Source organism: Lacerta agilis, chromosome 5, assembly GCF_009819535.1.
Source record: "Lacerta agilis isolate rLacAgi1 chromosome 5, rLacAgi1.pri, whole genome shotgun sequence".
Classification (NCBI taxonomy): domain Eukaryota; kingdom Metazoa; phylum Chordata; class Lepidosauria; order Squamata; family Lacertidae; genus Lacerta; species Lacerta agilis.
In genome coordinates, this window is record NC_046316.1 from 91,023,571 (window position 1) to 91,037,722 (window position 14,152).

General features: G+C 50.8%; 1 protein-coding gene across 1 annotated transcript in view; it reads left to right on the plus strand.

Annotated features, from left to right (window-relative positions):
* Positions 1–14,152, plus strand: part of LOC117047576 (solute carrier family 12 member 9-like) — a 93,594-nt gene that overhangs the window by 49,010 nt on the left and 30,432 nt on the right.

A 14,152-nucleotide genomic window follows, 5' to 3' on the forward strand; every position in this document is an offset into this window, starting at 1 on the left:
CTTCACATGCCCTCCTCCAGTCCTGTGCAGTGGCAGGCTGGAGAAGCACTCCAGCGGCCAATTGCGGCGCCGAGAGGAGGGGCGGCCGCCGGGGATTGCACCCGCCTCCTGGGCGGGGCGCACAGACCAGCCAGGGAGGGAAGGAGGGAGGCAGGGCTGATTGCTGCGCGCCCAGCTCGCCGCCACCGATCGCCTCCTCCTGACTTTCCCCTGGCGGGGGGCAGGCTGCCACCCCTACTGAGCCGCCGACATGGCCCCGGACCTCTTCCCTGGCGCCCTCCAGTGCCCTGGTGCACCGCGCCACTAGCCTTTATGGCTAAGATGGCCCTGACCTGAAAGTGTGTCTCCACCCCCATCGCTCAGCCCAATGAGGTCCAGCACCAAGGGCCATTTGGTGGTTCCCTCACTGAGAGAAGTGAGGTTATAGGGAACCAGGCAGCAGAGGCCTTTTTGGTAGTGGCACCTACTCTGTGGAATGCCCCCCCCCCATCAGATGTCAAATAGATAAACAACAATTTGACTAGAAGACCTCTGGAGGCAGCCCTGTACAGGGAAACTTTTATGTTTGTGTTTTATTGTGTTTTTTAATATATGTTGGAAGTTTCCCAGAGTGGCTAGGGTATCCCAGTCAGATGGGCAGGGTACAAATAATAAATTATTATTATTATGTTATTGCATTCACCTTGTTTGAAAACCAACCATGAGCCCCGTCGGCTGAGGGCGAGTGAGAATCTGGTGGACAAGTCTGTGAAGTATGAGGACTAGCTACTTGAGTCGGGGTGGGGAACTTCTTTCAGCCTGGGCACCATGCTTCCTTCTGGCCATTTTTTTTTGGGGGGGGGTGTCACATGTCAGTGGTGGGTGGGGCCAGAGGCAAAAGTGGGGGGGGCGCAGAAGATGTAAATTTTCTCCTAGTTTCTGCACAAACACGCACCTCACTGTCCTCTACCTGGCAACATTCAAGCACACATTTCAGCCTGGCAAAAACAGTCAAGGGGAGTGTGAAGCAGAGGTAGTTAGGGGTGCGGCCAGGGGAATGTCCCAAGGGCCAGGTGGAGACTCATCGAGGGCCACGTTCAGAGCCTGAGATTCCCCACTCTTGCTTCGTAGGGCCTGAGATTCCACTCTTGCTTCGTAGAGCAACAGTTTCAAGAAAGGTATTTGGAGGAAGAGAGATCCAGCATCACTTGAGCATTCTTGCTTGGGGAGTGGGGGGGGGGAGGATGTATAAAAAATTCTGCTCCTCCTTTCTCAGCTCAGGGGCTCTCACAGCTGCCTACAAATCAATGCAGAGACGTACCACAGCAGTAGTGTGCACACATTAAACACAGTCGTAAAACCAAATATATGCACTAGCCAATAAAATAACTGGGGTTCTAAACAGAACTGCCATTGTTTGCTTGTGTAAAAAGCCTTCTTAAACCAGGAGGTTTGTCCTGGAGGTGTGGCGTTTTGCAGGGCACTAGGGAGATCTGGGAAGGAATATGTTTAGCCTGGAGAAGAGAAGGTTAAGGGGTGATATGATAGCCATGTTCAAATATAAAAGGATGTCATATAGAGGAGGGAGAAAGGTTGTTTTCTGCTGCTCCAGAGAAGCGGACACGGGGCAATGGATTCAAACTGCAAGAAAGAAGATTCCACCTAAACATTAGGAAGAACTTCCTGACAGAGAGCTGTTCGGCAGTAGAATTTGCTGCCAAGGAGTGTGGTGGAGTCTCCTTCTTTGGAGGTCTTTAAGCGGAGGCTTGACAGCCATCTGTCAGGAATGCTTTGATGGTGTTTTGCTTGGCAGGGGTTGGACTGGATGGCCCTTGGGGTCTCTTCCAACTCTAGGATTCTATGATTCTATGGCACACGCAGTCTGTTCATATGGGAAGGGCACCCCTTTTGGAAAACAGCACCATGGTGCAAAGGCTCTGTTGCTTCTTCTGACGGTTGCCAGCTTTCTGGGGTCGAAGAGAGCCTTGTCCCAGAATCCTTTGCAGCTCTTTTCCAGGCTAAGCACCCCCATTTCCTTCAACCGTTCCCATAAGGCGTGGTTTCCAGCCCCTCGACCATCTCGGTCCCCCTCCTCTGCACACTTTCCAGCTTCTCAACATCCTCCTTAAATTGAGGTGCCCTGAACACCTCTCACACTCCTCTTTGACTCTCCGTACGGTTTCTTCCTCTGCTCCTGTAACTCTGCCTTCCCTTGACCCTCCCTGCACCCTTCATATGGGTCTTCCGGGGGGGGGGGGTAGAATACATGCTTTGGAGGACCGCTGGTATTTGCTTGTTGCATGCTGCAAGGTGAGTGCGCCTGCCTGGGGCTGTCTGCAATACTGCTGGCGGGGATGGGGGGGGAGCACGGGTAGATGGATGGGGAGGAGGTACTCCCCCTCCCTCCCTTGACTTTCTCCCTCTCCTTGCTTGCAGAAAAGCCAGTCCACCCGCTGGTGAGCAGCTCAGGGAAATCACCTCTCTCCCCCCCACTTCCCTCCCCCCAGTGGTCCCTCCTCCTCTCTTTCTCTTGGTGGCGGGGGGGGGGGTGTGGAGCGTAGGGCCTGGTGATCAATTTCTCCCCCTAGCTAATCCCATCAAGCCGAGCACATCGCCCGTGTAATAAGCATTTATGATCCTGTTTAAAAAGCTTTGCCCTTGAGCAAATACCGTTTTTTTAGCCAAGAAGGGGAAAAGGGAAGGATTGCCGGGAGGGGGGGGCAGGGACTGGGGCGCTAGAGGAGAGAGGAGAGAGAGAGAGAGAGAGAGAGGAAAGCAGAGAACCCAGACTGCATTCTGCTCTTTGCAGTGAATTTATGGTACTTGTCCTGCTCAGCTTCTTAGGGCCGAGTGCCAGCCGTTTTTATGGAGCACAGTTTACATTAGTGGTAATTAAACCGAGGGGAGCGGGAGACAGTGGGGAGTGGCGAGGAGCAGAATTCCTGGAACAGCGTCCCTCTTCCTTTCCTTTTCTTAGCTGGGGTTTACTCAGCTGCAGCCTGCGTGCAGGCGAGAGCTTGCATTGTTTATTTGTGATTAATTTCCTGCATTGAAGCAGCGTTGGGCTAGGTGACCCTCGGGGGTCCCTTCCAACTCTACTGTTCTGTTCATTGCATCTATCTCTCACCTTTCCTCCACTATGCTGAGTAGTTCTCCTTATTTAATCCCCACAACAACCAGGTGAGCTGGGTTAGGTTGAGAGGCAGGGACCAGCCCAAGGTCACCCAGTGGTGTTCATGGCCGAGTGGGGATTTGAACCCTGGTCTCTCACACCCTCGCCCGACAATCTTAACCGCTACACCACACTGGGGAAAACCAAGATGAGTAATGTTTTGAAGGATTCAAAGTGCCTTGAAATGAATTTGATGCAAAGGTGTCTTGTTTGTTTCCGGTATGAACTTTGCAAAGTGGTTCCTGCAGGTTTTTTTAAAGAAAGTTCCAGTTTGAAGTAGGGGTAAAAAACGCCGACTGTGGAAGGCGCCTATTGGCCAGCATCAGTGACGCCAGCAACCCAACTCCTTCCTCGGAGAATTATTATTTATTATTTATTATTTATTTATTTTTATTGCAACTGTTCCTGTGATATTTCCTCATAAAGTGTGCTGTTTAAAATAGCAATGTGGAGACCTGGAAGCATGAAGGAAAACATTGAGAACTGTACCATTGTTGGAATGTGTTCATTTGTGTGAATGTTAGAAAAGTTGCAAAGGTGTCTGTTCCGCTGTTGAACAGCTTTTGCCACCGGAAAGTTATTCCTGGTGTTTAGTCGGAATCTCCTTTCTTTACATTTGAATCCGTTGGTTCGGCTCCCAGCCTCCGGAGCAGGAGAAAACAAGCTTGCTTTGTCTTCCATGTGACAACCCTTGAGATATTTGAAGCATATAGGAACCTAACCAGCTGTCGGGCCAGTGGTCCATCTAGCTCAGTATTGTCAACACTGACCGGCAGCGCCTGCGATTTGGACCACATGACCGGCAGCGCCTGCGATTTGGACCACATGACCCTTCGGGTCCCTTCAACTTCTATGATTCTGTGATTCCAGGGTTTCGACCTGGGTCTCTCCTGGCCCTGCCCAGGGATGCCAAGGGTTGAAAATGAGTCCTTTTGCGTGAACCGTGGCCTTTTCCTCAAGCTACGGTCCCTGGGTTATTCTCATTGAGCATTCAGTTCAGAGGGCCCTTGCGCCCATGCGCAAATCTCTGTCTCTGTCTCTCCCCCCCACCCGCCCGTCTGCTTTTTTATGGTAGCCAATAACCGTCAGAGGGCAGTGAGGGTCGCACACTGAAATTAACTGCTGTCAAGAGCATAAATTAGGCAAGACCTTTTTCTCTCCTCCTCCTCCTCCTCCTCCTCCTCCTTTTCTCCTCTCTCCTTCTCTGGGATCTGGGAGATGGATGTTTGTGGAGTAACAGAGAGTGGGTGCTCAATGGGTGCCTAATTTGGCTGAGCCTGAGCCAACCCAGGTCATTTTGCTCCCGGGGACAAAGGGCAGCATGGCACCCCCTCCCCGCCAAGTCCATCTCCATAAGGCTGCTAGACTGGCGATTGAATCTGATCGCATCATCGGAAATGGGGCAGCACCCACCGTGCACCCAAGGCCAGGGCGGGTGACACACACAGTTCTGCTGTCGATAACCCCACACTCCTGCTCTCCACCCCCCAGCATCTGCCGCCCGAGGCAGATGCCTCCCTCTCCCCAATGGTAGGGCCGTTAGACCTGACTTGGCAGGGAAGGTTTTTTCCCAGGCGATGGAAACGGCGAAGGCACCCAGCCAATATTAATAATTAATTTCTGCGCGCGCGCATATTATTTAAACTGAAAAAAAGACGTGCATGCATCCTAGTCGGCGCTAACACCTCTCCATTTCAGAAAGACGTGGGCTTTTAAGTTTAATGGATAAGTTTTTATTATCTCTGTAAAGTGTCTGAATTGATTGTAATATCTGGATCAGATGCTGGTAAAGCCTGGACAATTTCAGTAAAACTCACATGGAGTTCTTTTCTTTCTTTCTTTCTTTCTTTTTCTTCTTCTTCCCCTCCTCCTTTCCTTCCTTGTTCTTTCTTTTCCTCTTTCCTTTCTTTCTTTCTTGTTTCTTTCTTTTTCTGGGTGGGGAGGGTTTGAAATCTGGGTGGGTGGTGGGTGCCGTTGTCTGTTTTATTTAGAAGATCACTGATACCTTGCCTTTCCACTTCTAAAATGGAACCGCCCGAGGCAGCTAAAAGCATAGAGTAAAGCAAAAAGCAACCCACACACAATCTAAAACAAATTTAAAATGAAGCAACAGATAGATATGACAGAAAAGAAAAATCTAAACAGGAAGCAAAGCAGGTGAAATCAGCCAAAAGACGGGCGGGAGAGCTTGCTGAAAATTGATTTTGTGTGGCCGCGAGGCACTATCTAAGGAAGAGTCGGTGGAATCTCCCAGGGCAGGGAGTTCCAAAGTTCCAAATTGGGGTCACAGAGCAGGGGCGCCACAGGTGAGGATACCAGAAAGACAAGATGAAGGCCAGTGGGGATGTGGGGGGGGTAGTCATCTGAGAAATGAGGCACAGGGAACTGTGGGTGGAGAAATATGGGGCAGAGGGGGTAGAGAGAGAGAGTAGGGCATGGAAAAGGAAGGGTACTTTTTCTGTGTGACACAGAAGGGAATAAGAAAAGGTGGGTTGCGGAGATGGGCATGCAGAAGACCTCCAGTGGTTTGGAACTGCTTCTGAAAGTCTGGCACGGGCTCCTCGTGAGCAGGTGCAGAGCGCTGTTGCCTCCCTGTTGTGCATTTCTATCCAGACTTTTCCTCCAAGTAGCACAAAGTGGCGTGTGTGGCTCCCCGCTCCTCATTTAGCCCCCAATAACCCTGTGGGGTAGGCCAGGCTGAGGAGGCAATGGCCGGCGCAGGGTCCCCTAGTGAGCTTCTTCATGGCCAAGTGGGGATTCGAACTCTGTTCTCCCAGGTCCTAGTCCCCCCCCCCCATATACAATTTCAAGGCTCTAAGAGAATGAAGTCTCTGGGGCAGCAGCTTAAAAAACACACAACCCGCACCCTTTTCCCTTTGCCCCCCCCCCCCATTCTCCTGCCATGGCTTCCTTCCTCCCCCCCCCCTTAAAATGCCACTTCCCCCCTCCCCTCCCTCCCCGCACAGCCGCCGAGGTCTCCAGCACACATGAAATAAAAAGGGATTTTAATTACCTTTCAGCAAAAACAACATTAGAGAAAATCACAGCTTGTGGGCTCCCCGCCCCCGGCTGGCTAATCGCGCTCCAGCGCTGAGCGCAGAGTAGACGGGAGGGGGGAGCAGGAGGCCACCCCTCCATGCACAACACACACACACACACACACACACCACACACACACGCACACACTTCATAAGCTGGTTTTTACCCGCAGACAGGCCCTTTTGCCTGCCTAATCGATTGCACACGCTTGCACACACCCACACGTGTTTTTCCAGGTTGTCAGCCTTGCAGCCCAGGCCTGGAGCAAAATCAGGCTGGGTTCCCTGCAACAATCCTATCACATTATTATTATAGAACAAAATGCAGTGTGTTGGCAGGGAGTATTATTTGCTTTGCGAAGCAGCAAAGCCAAGCATGCCCAGAGACCACCTGGTTTTTGCCCCCCCCCAAACCCAATGGTTCATGGAGATAGCAGGATGTCATGACCGATGGTTGCTAGCCAGAGACCTGTTGAGTTTTTCAGCTGGGGGCAAAGTTCTTTATCTGTGAGCATGTTATGTGTTTGGTTTACATGCCAGCCTTTATCCAAAGATACCATGTCTTCACGTGCCAGGCAAAAACATTCCTTTCTGGCCAGCCCTTAGGTATCGGTGCCCCTTTTTCTGTGGGTGAGATTTTTTTTTAACATGCTTGTTCTTTGCTTAAAATACTGTAAGCTGCTTTGAGTTGCAAAAAAAAAGCAACGAATAAATTTAATAACAGCAGCTGCAGCCAAGGCAGGTTTTGCTCTTGACTCCCACCGTCTCCCCAGCCTACTGTAGCTCAGTTGTAGAATGGCTGCTTTGCACGGACAGGGTCCTGGGTTCAATCTCCGGCATCTGGGACTGGGCATTTCCCTCCCTGAGACCTTGCAGTGCCGCTGGTGGTCAGTGTTGACAACACACCAGCTTGATTAGGAAGAACTTCCTGACAGTGAGAGCTGTTTGACAGTGGGATTTGCTGCCAAGGAGTGTGGTGGAGTCTGCTTCTTTGGAGGTCTTTAAGCGGAGGCTTGACAGCCATCTGTCAGGAATAATTAATATAATAATAATAATAATATAATAATAATAATAATTTATTATTTGTACCCCCCATCTGGCTGGGTCTCCCCAGCCACTCTGGGCAGCTTCCACCAAACATTAAAATACATTTAAAATATCACAGTTTAAAAACTTCCCTAAACAGGGCTGCCTTCAGGAATTTTCTGAATGTCAGGTAGTTGTTTATTCCCTTGACTTCTGATGGGAGGGCGTTCCACAGGGCGGGCGCCACTACCGAGAAGGCCCTCTGCCTGGTTCCCTGTAGTTTTGCTTTTCGCAGTGAGGGAACCGACAGAAGGCCCTCGGCGCTGGATCTCAGTGTCCGGGAGGAACGATGGGGGTGGAGACGCTCCTTCAGGTATACAGGACCGAGGCCGTTTAGGGCTTTAAAGGTCAGCACCAACACTTTGAATTGTGCTCGGAAACGTACTGGGAGCCAATGTAGATCTCTCAGGACCGGTGTTATGTGGTCCCGGCGGCCCCTCCATCAAAGGAATGCTTTGATGGTGTTTCCTGCTTGGCAGGGGTTGGACTGGATGGCCCTTGAGGTCTCTTCCAACTCTAGGATTCTAGGATTCTATGATAGATAGACCAAGCTCCGGCTCCGTTCACTCCATCAAAGTGAGGGGGGGGAAACCCACTTCTGTGGAAGGAAGTCAGTGGATGTGCTTTGGGGCAGGCACCCTTGTTGTGGGACTAATCCTGCTCCTCGGTGGGCTTGCCTCTTTGCAGCCCCCTCCCCTTCCCTCTGCATGGCTCCACCCTGCAGGGGTTTCTTCTTTGCCTGTGACATGGGGACTCACCGTTGTCTTTCCATAGGGAGGAACTGGCACGGAGCCCAGCATGACGGCATCTTGCAGGGTTTCCTGGAGAGGCTGAATGCATCTTACCACACAGTGATCTCTGTGCTGCCTCTCCCTTCAGGGACCCACCCAAGGAGTTCCCTTCCTTGGTGTGAACACAGAAAGCTGACTTATACTGAGTCAGACCGTCAGGCTCCCTCTAGCTCGGTCTACACAGACTGGCAGCAGCTCTCCAGGGTCTTCAGATAATCATAGAGTAGTAGGGTTGGAAGGGACCCCTGGGGTCATCTAGTCCAACCCTGCTGCAATGCAAGAATTCTCAACTAAAGCATCCACCCAAACTCTGCTTAAAAACCTCCATGGAAGGAGAGCCCACCACCTCCCAGGGTTGAGCGGCTCTTAGTGTCAGAAAATTCTTCCTGGTGTTTAATTGGAATTTCCCGTAACTTGAAGTCATTGGTTCAGGTCCTGCCCTTCGGAGCAGAAGAAAACAAGCTTGCTCCATCTTCCATGCGACAGCCCTTCAGATATTTAAAGATGGCCATCACATCTCCTCTCAGTCCTCTCTTTTCCAGGCTAAACATACCCAGTTCTTTCAACCGTTCCTCATCAGGCTCGGCTTCTTGGGCAAGGGACGTTCGCAGTCCTGCCTGGAGATGCCGCAATGTGAACTTAGGACCTTCTACATGCAGAGCAGCTGTTCTGCCGCTGAGCTACAGCCCTTCCCCACCAGACTCCCTCACCCTACCCAGGTTGGGGAAGGAGGGAGGAAGGCTCTGGACCAGTTGAGACAGCATAGCGCAATGAGCACAATCCCTTTCTTTGTCACTGGACTGAATGGGAGGCATTGATTTTTCTTAACTTCCATATTTATTGATTTAGTTTTCTTTGTTGCGTTCATATCGCAGCTTTTCCTCCAAGGAGCTCCAGGTAGCGTTCATGGTTCTCCATCTCCCCATTTAATCCCCACGACAACAACCTTGTGAGGTAGATACGCTGAGAGGCAGCAACAGGCCCAAGGATTGCAGTGGAAACTAAACTGGTCTTTCATTCTGCCTCTAGCCAGCTCCTAAGAAAGCAGCGAGAGAGAGAAAGCCAAACACACTGGGTTTTCAACTCTCCAGATTTGTGGGGGGCAATCCTGAGATTGGCTTCTGCTTCCATGGTGGGGGGTTTCCTGCATGTGCTCTTTGCTTACAGCTTGCTGTTTTGTCGGGCTTTTGCGGGTGGGCGGAGAGGAGCAAGGAAATAAATAAATGCATTTAGGGGGTGCGGCACTTAGGGGAATCTCCCTGAATGCAAGTTTCTGCAAACTCCCCCCCATCCGCCGCCCCAGAATGGCTGTGGGGCCGGAGGGAGCCCAATTCATGTTGCCAAGGAAGCCTGGAACCATTATCCCAGCTGGATGCATTAGTGCTTAGAACCACAGTTTGGCGGATTGTTGGGGGGGGGGCAGTGAGAGAGAGAGATTTGCTGCCTGAGATAGTAATTGTCGCCGTTCGGCCCAGCTAATGGCTGTTATGATTAAGTTCTATTATGGAGCCCGCGCTCAGGAGCGGGTGGGTGGTGGGGATTTTTTTTTTTTTTTGTCGGGGAGCGCAGCGGGGAAGGGAGGGGATTGACAGCTTTTCAGATGGAGAGACGGAGCGTGCTGCTCCTTGGCCGCACTGCCCCCACCCCCACCCAAAAAAGGATCTTAATAGCAGCCCACGTAATAACCCAGGAGTGGTAACCGAGAGTGCGCATTGCTTTGCAAGAGCTGGCAGGCGGGAGTTTGATGAGAGGCCTCGTCCTCCCCCCTTCCCCTCTGCAAATGACACTTTCTCATCTATTCCTGGGTTCGTTCTGCAGGCAGGCCACAGCTGCATGCCACCCCTCTCTCTCTTCCTCCAGCCTCCTCCTTTTGCTGCCATCTGGGGAGCTGACCTTCGCTTTGTTGGCTTCCAAGCCTCTGTTGATGTGATTGTTGATCCGACCCCATGCTACACCCTTGTTGTGGTGTAACGAGGCTGGCAGCAGCCAAGCAACCTGTGGCACCTGAAAGGTGAGCCCATCTGTGGTGGAATAAGCTCTCGGCTGTTGCAAACGTGCTTCCCCCATGTCAAATTGCCACCCAACCCCCTACACGCAAAGACACCTCCATGTCATGCGGCGGCCAGCAGAGACAGCCTCGTGTTACAGTAAACGAAGCACCCACGCATGCAGCGGGATAAGTGGGGGAGACCCGCTCCCCACCACAACCTGTCTCTGAGCATGTTGCTCCGTCCCTGGGGAGCACTCGGCTCTTGAGCCTTTAGTGGTTCTTGAACTGGCACACAGCTGACCTGATGAATGCGAGGCTACCCGTCCGCTCTGCCCAAAGGAGGGAGGTCAACCAAACCAGCTGCCAAGACCTCTTCATATCGGTTGGCTACAGCTGATCGTGCATCCTGCCTCACAAGCTGGAAGGTGTGCAGAGGAGGGCAACCAAGATGATCAAGGGTTTGGAAAACAAGCTTTATGAGGAATGGTTGAAGGAGTTAGGTGCCTGAAGAACAGAATCCTAGAATCCTAGAGTTGGAAGAGACCACAAGGGCCATCCAGCCCAACCCCCTGCCAAGCAGGAAACACCATCAAAGCATTCCTGACAGATGGCTGTCAAGCCTCCGCTTAAAGACCTCCAAAGAAGGAGATTCCACCACACTCCTTGGTAGCAAATTCTACTGTCGAACAGCTCTCACTGTCAGGAAGTTCTTCCTAATGTTTAGGTGGAATCTTCTTTCTTGTAGTTTGAATCCATTGCTCCGTGTCCGCTTCTCTGGAGCAGCAGAAAACAACCTTTCTCCCTCTTATGACATCCTTTTCTATATTTGAACATGGCTATCATATCACCCCTTAACCTTCTCTTCTCCAGGCTAAACATACCCAGCTCCCTAAGCCGTTCCTCATTAGGCATGGTTTCCAGGCCTTTGACCATTTTGGTTGCCCTCCTCTGGACTTGTTCCAGCTTGTCAGTATCCTTCTTGAACTGTGGTGCCCAGAACTGGACACAGAGGTCTGACCAGATACAGTGATACTATTAAATGGCTACCTGTCAGGGATTCCTGGGCTGAGATTCCTTGGACCTCAGGGTCCCTTCTAACGCTACAGTTCTATGATTCTAAGTTGACAGCCATCGCTGCCTCCCATAGGAGCAAGTTTAATAGTTTAGCCAGTTCACTTGGCCTGCCCTGGGGTCCTGAGAAGGAATTACTTTGTGCTGGAGAGAGGGCACTCTGCACATGCTACAGACACACACTTTTCCCACCTGCTCGCTTGCAGGTGAAGTGAATTCGAGTTCTAGGTAAAATGCAATGTCTAGCTTCTGGAACAGATTCTGGGCTCTCTCCTCCTTCGCTTGTGTGCTCAGTCATTCCTGCTGAAAAACGAGCTGTCACAACCTTTGCTGCGAGTCTGCATTGTGTTCCCACTCATCATGAGGTCCATTAAGGGACATTCTGGTCTGCTGGTATGCTGTAAGAGGAAGCACAGGGTCTTACAGAATTGGCGGCAGCAGCATCTAAAAGGCGGGTCGCCTTCACCAAGATAACTACCTGAGCAGTCGGATGTCAATATCCTCCTTGTGTGTTTCTGTTGTTCAAACCTCAGAAGCCCCGAGAGGGAGTTGGTGGAAGCTGCAAGGAATGCAGAGAGCTGGAACAAAAGCGACGAGGAGAGGCAAAGAGGAAACGTGTCTTCCTTTGCTTTGGGCCAGGCCTCCCCGGATGCATTTGCAACAGCTCACCCTCCTTGCTGATATCTCTTGGCACTTTCTGATTCACGATGGCCTCTGCCTGCCTGTATATTGGCAACATGGTGGATAATGAATTGTTTACGACCAGTAGTTCTGTTTTTCAATGAGCTGAAACGTGTCGGATAATAAGTTGTTTATAAGCCGTAAATCTCGGCCACCATAAACCCAAAGCGCATCACTTAATGGTGAATTGCAAGCTCTGGTCCCCTTCGGCAGCCAGCCTGGAGCCCAGCCGCCTCATTGGGCGGTGAGTCGAAGGGAAGCGGGATGCTCTTCCCCATTGGGCGGCACTGGGATGATAAAAGCTGCGAGGCTCAGTCCCGTTGGACGGGGGAATTGGGGATGAGTTGCGAGGTCCGTCCCCATTGGTTAGCAGATTGATGATGAGCTGTGAGCCGGTGTCCCGTTGGGTAATGAATTACTCGGAGACATATTTGCTCAGGAGAAGTAAATCTGTTTGGTACATTGTTGCCGAGTTGTGATTATATTGTAGCCGCGCTCTGTAAATCACGAAGAAGGGCCTTGATATACGGCAACCAAGCCCGGCTGCAGAAAGAGGCAGCGCTGTGTGTCTCTACAGCCGCACCAGCAGGCTTGGTGTTGGATGCAGCCAGCAGCTCCCACCTTACGCTGAGCAGCCAGCAGCTCCCATCTTATACTGGTCTTGCATTGCCACCAACCCATGGGGTTGGTTGTGCCTTGACTGCATGCCGATATACAGCCAATCCAACTCGTGCTGGCAAAAACATGGCGGCAGGAATGGTAATGGGCAACATAATGTATGGTGGTGTTTTAGACCTGGCTCTGAAACCTCTGATATCTGCACCAAGATTATAATCTGGAAGCCAAGCCTTGAGGAGCAAGGCTTGAGAGAGTTGGGTATGTTGAGCCTGGGGAAGAGGAGATCGAGAGATGGCAATGATAGCCATCTTCAAATATCAGGACAGTCGCATGGAGGATGGAGCGAGCTTGTTTTCCCCTGCTCCGGAGGGTAGGACCCAAACCAATGGATTCAAATGACAAAGGAGATTGACAGTGTTTGGCAGTGGAACAGACTCTCTCGGAAGGTGGTGGACTCTCTTTCATTGGAGGTATTTAAGCAAAGGTTGCACAGCCACCTGTCAGTGATTCTTCAGTTGTGATTCGTGTATTGCAGGGGGTTGAAACAGATGACCCTCAGGGTCCCTTCCAACTCTGAAATTCTGTTATTCTAAGGCAAGCTTGATTCTGTGATGAGAAAATTCAGATGTAATTTTTGCATCCCTTATTCTGCTTCTACCAGCTACAGGGAAGATTTAAGGTGTGGAATGCTGAAAAACTAATTGCAACCTCCTCTGGCTTTTGCAATTGCCAACACTTATTTATAGTCATAAAGTCTAGAAACCTGCCTGTTGTATTTTTGAAAAAAAACAACAAAAGTTTAAGATTTGCAGAGTGGTCGCCATGATTCAGAATGGAGTGCCGAACCAGTTAGGCACTCATCCCTGGTGGTAGGCAGTTGCATCTTGCCAATACAGAGAACCAACAAGGCGTCGTCTGCATGTTTGCTGGACCACAGCTCCCATCACCCCTGACCATTGGCCTTGCTGGCTGAGGCTGATGGGAGTTGTAGTCCATTACACCTGGAGGGCACCATACCAGCCTCACTGAGCCCAGCGGCAGGGTGGTTGTTCCTGATGGCAGGAAAGGAAATGCAAAATTCTCTGCAGAAAAAGTGTTGAGATTATCTTTGAGCAACTCACAAAATTGAGAGCAAGGAAGAGTGAAAAACCAAGGGATTTTGGTAGGTAGTAGGTAGTTGTCGTTTCGGGATGACAACCCTGAGTCAACAAACTTCAAGAAGGCTTCCCAGATCACCTAAACTAGCGCTTAATAGTGATGCACTGCCTCATCACACCCAGGCTGGGGGAAGGTTTACGGATTTTGTAACTCACACATTTTCAGTTTAGGGACTTGCACAGAGCTAGAAAAGTTTCAGGAAAGAGCAGCTAAAATGATTGGCATTTAGAGCTTCTTAGTCTGGAAAACAGAAAGTAGGGGCATGGCAGAGGCACATAAAAGGATTCCCAGTGTGGAGAAAGCAGGTAAAGAAAAGTCTTCTCCCACAGTAATAGATCCTGGGGCCATCCGGTGAAACTAAGAACAAACAAAGGGAGTCACTTTCCCCACAGCTGTGGGATTTGCTCACCCAGATTTAGTGATTGGCACCACTTTTGGATGGCTTTAAAAAAGAGTCAGGTGAATTCTTGAAGGAAAGGCTTCCAGTCATGATGGCTTCATAGAATTGTAGAGTTTGAAGGGACCCCAAGGGTCATCTAGTCCAACCCCTGTAATGCGGAATCTCAGC